Genomic DNA, 4,096 nt, shown 5'->3' with positions numbered 1-4,096 from the left:
CCTGATAGCATTTAGTCAGAGTGTCTAATTTCTTTCGGCACGCGTTGATTGGTGGAGTAGCCTGATCTAAGACGCGAGTGACTCCGCCTTCCTGACAACCACGAGCCAATGGAATCTGTTGCGATAGTTTGAAAGAGACATGACGCCTGGAACTATCAGAATGTTTCAGTATACTGATGAGGTGCCGGATATGCAACTGTCGCCGTATAGCTGCGATGTTGGAGGCAAATTTCAGCCGAGAATGCTTCTGCCGGTCTGCGAGTCTTCCGCGGAAACAGGATAGTTTTTCCGCCCTAGCAGACCCAGCAGAACCAGCAGAGCTGTAATGAGACCCAGCAGCACCAGAAGGGCTACGAGGAGACCCAACAGCACCAGCAGGCTGCGAGAAGACCAGCAGCTCCAGCAGAGATGCGAGGAGACCTAGCAGACCAGTAGGGCTGCGAGGAGACCCTTTAGCACCAGCAGGCTGCAAGAAGACCCAGCAGCTCCAGCAGAGATGCGAGGAGACCTAGCAGACCAGTAGGGCTGCGAGGAGACCCTGTAGCACCAGCAGGCTGCAAGAAGACCCAGCAGCTCCAGTAGGACTACGATGAAACCTTGCAGCCAGCTGCCCTACGGGACCCACGTGCAGCACGTTGACTTAAGGACTACGATGTTTAGACAGCTTTGCCCGAGACGAGCCAACGCCGGTTTCTTCCAGTTTGTGTTTTCCTGCTGTGACTACGTTACATTTTGAGTAGCAAACATTTTTGATATTTTATTTAAATTTCACAAAATATGTATGCATGTTATTTACTATGTTGAGGAACATTCTAGCAGCTTAAATGAGACAAAATTGTAACAGTTCGCACTCTAGCAGATTATGAGCTAATCTAACATGGCTGCGTCAAATATGGCTTCGAAAACTGACCATATAGGTAAATATATGCTTTAGTATTAGTAGTTGCAATCAGGAAGCAGATAAATATTTTGAAGGAAATATTATTTTTTAAAAGCGCATATACAAGGATTCAAACCCAGTACCTTCGATAACCATGAAGCAAGTGTTTTTATATCTATTTTTGTATTTTGTATTTTTTAAATATATTATTATGTTTCACTCGGCGGGCTCACACAGAGGCATTGGGCTCGATGGCATACGGAATATATTATTTATATGTAGTAATTTTTTCTAATAAATTTTTAATTTTGGTTTTTATGAGATTTTAGGTCAATGTGTCATTCGTCAGCCAAGATGCCAGATTTCGGCACTAGACGTCAAAGTTCATGGTCATGGTCAAAGTTAAGGTTTTCGGAATCCAAGATGGCAACCTCGGCTCCGGAAATTGACCCCTCCTCCGCCCCTTGGTAAATATGTAGTTGGGCGATATGTGTTAAATTTTTTTTTAATCCGGAAATACTTTTATTCTATGCTCTTTAACTTCCTCTTTTCATTAGACCGGGCGGAGATAAGAAATTCCAAATACTTTAGGAGATATTGAATTTTTTAATTTTCATCACAATACCTGCGCATTCATGTGGCGTTCATGATTGTTTCTTGTTTACGAGTATCAATTTTCTACATATTTACCTGGCAAAGGAAATGTACCCGCCTCTAACATAGGTGAGTTTTTAACGTTTCAAATTTTAATGTTTTATTTGTTATTTGGATATTGTAGCGCAAGTAATACGTAAAAAAAAAAAATTACGTGAGTTCCTACTGTTCATGCTTTGTCCCTGTTTGTTAGGTCAGGTCAGTTACCTTATAAATACTTTAAAACTAAACAACCATTAAAATTAATTCATATTATTTTTAATGTCAGCTTATTTTGAAAGTATTTATAATGTAACTGACCTGACCTAATCGACCATTTTAATTAATTAGGCATTCACGAACACACGGCAAAATAAAAAATGGCGACTGTGAATGATTGCACAGGTCTTGTATTGCAAAATAAGAACGGCTATATCTCCTAAAGTATTTGTAATTTCTTATATCCGCTGGGTTTTATGAAAAGAGGAAGTTAAAAAGCATATAATAAAAGTATTTTCGGAATTAAATTTTGTTTTTAACAAATATCGCCCAACACATATTTACCCGCCCCTCGACCCTGGACCCACTCTTAATAGCACTGTGCAAAGTAGGCATCATATTCATATAATAAGTTGTAATACTACGGTATTATCAGACTAACTGAAACTGTTTGTTATTGTTTTACGTTCAAGGTTAATACCGCTTCCCGGACTTTCGGCAGTGTTTTGTTTTGTTTCTCGCATGGCGGCGCTCGCAGCTCGTGCTGCGTCGTCATGACAACTGCTGATATAAATAATCGCGCGGCGTTTGGAACAGCTTCAAGGAGCCTATGCTTGTGTAATAATGACATTTCATTGGCTTAGTTAAAAAGGACGCTAACGTGTCGCGGCCGTGATTGGCCCTTTTCAAGTAACAATTTAATTTCGGCAAGAGAGAAGAAAAAAGAGTGAAAAATGACGCCATTTAGTGCGTGTTGAAGTGTATTCCCTCGGGGAATATTTATACGTGGCGAGACTAATTTCGGCGTTATTGTTGTGAAAATTACGTCAAAATACAGGGCAATAGTAAGCGACGCCCTGTTATTGAATGCAGAAGAATTTCTTTCAATTTACGTGAGTGACGGCGTATTTTCTGAATGACCTTAATCGTCCAGAGTTAAGGTATGGTCTGCATCTTCGTTATATTGGAACGCTGACGTAAATTTTTACCGTCGACGTATTTGAAACTTCGAATTATCATCAAATTAATTGAATATTGACTTTCGGCCATTATCAGCAAAAATACTTACCTACAATTGCACAATTTACTCACACACAAGTTCAGAGGTCCAGAAGTTAGGGATTTCATGCTCGAGCAAGCCGGAGCAAACCCCAAAACTTTTTACTTTGTGAACACTTTCAGGAACTTTATTTATTTTATTTTATTTTATTCAAGAGTCAGGTTATCTACGACATCCCATAGACTGTATTTAATATTTGTTTGTTTGTTACTTCCATGACTCGAGGTTTCTCATACTATGGTTAATGCAATAAAAATAATTATTGATAGTGTTATTTTGTTTTTACCTGTTGAATACCTCTGGCGCCCTATGGTTAGTTCCTGCGATAGCGTTCATGAGTGGGTAATTCTAATAAGAAAATATTAATTTCTTCAAGTACACGTTTGTGTACAAAGTGCTTTACATTACAACAAAATATTGCTCAACATAGAAGGCCCTGTGGCGCAATGGATAACGCGCCTGACTACGGATCAGGAGATTCCAGGTTGGAATCCTGGCAGGGTCGTTTTAAAAGACTTTTTGAAGCAGGCTTATCAGTAGATATGTTTACAAATCCTCATATTGCTATAAAATTTGGTCACACTCTCAAAAGTCACTCTTTGTTTTGAAATCACGTCGTCATGGGAACCTTCTGAAAGATAATTAAAACTTTCTGTATATTTTACCAACATTAAATAAATAATAAGAGTAGTATAGGAATGAAGGTCCGGAAACAGGGTTCAGGGTGTGGAGCCGGGAGCCGGTGTCCGCCATCTTGGATTGTGACGTCACGGCGGCAAAAATTCCTCAAAATTCCTCAAAAATGACTCAAAATGACTCAAAATTTCCCGTTTTAAGAAAACATTTCCCGTTTTCGAGGGGAAAATTCCCGTTTCGAGGGAAAATTTCCCGTTTTATTCCGTAAAAATCCCAGCGGCTGAAAATTCCTAAAACTGGCTTAAGCATCCTTAACTCAAGCCTCAGTTAAGCCATTTCTAGGAATAAGGATACCATGACCGCCATATTGGATTGTGATGTCACGGCGGCCATCTCAGACGGTTGTGACCTTGACCTTTGACCTTGACCCCAGCGGCCATTTTGGATCCGCCATCTTGGACGAGCGTAACGGGACACGGCGTAATGGGACATAGCGTAACGGGACACGTAGGTCACAGGTGCCATATTTAAAATCCGCTATCTTGGATGACGTCATTGTGTTCTCGAACATTCCAGCATTGGGTTTTCCGCCATTTTGAATGATGACGCCCCCGTTGCAATTTCCGTTATGGTCGCCATCTTTAACTTTTTTATTTATTATCCGATTT

The 4,096-nt window shown here is 40.2% G+C and overlaps 1 non-coding gene across 1 annotated transcript; it reads left to right on the top strand.

The window, feature by feature from the left end:
• Positions 1-3,224: 3,224 nt before the first annotated feature.
• On the top strand, positions 3,225-3,297 carry Trnar-acg (transfer RNA arginine (anticodon ACG)). The gene has a single exon. It is a non-coding gene; the product is annotated as a tRNA-Arg (tRNA).
• Positions 3,298-4,096: the final 799 nt, after the last annotated feature.

This window comes from Bacillus rossius, chromosome 1 (genome assembly GCF_032445375.1).
Source record: "Bacillus rossius redtenbacheri isolate Brsri chromosome 1, Brsri_v3, whole genome shotgun sequence".
Classification (NCBI taxonomy): domain Eukaryota; kingdom Metazoa; phylum Arthropoda; class Insecta; order Phasmatodea; family Bacillidae; genus Bacillus; species Bacillus rossius.
The sequence above is the reverse complement of the archived record's forward strand: the minus strand, read 5'-3'. Positions and strand labels throughout refer to the sequence as shown.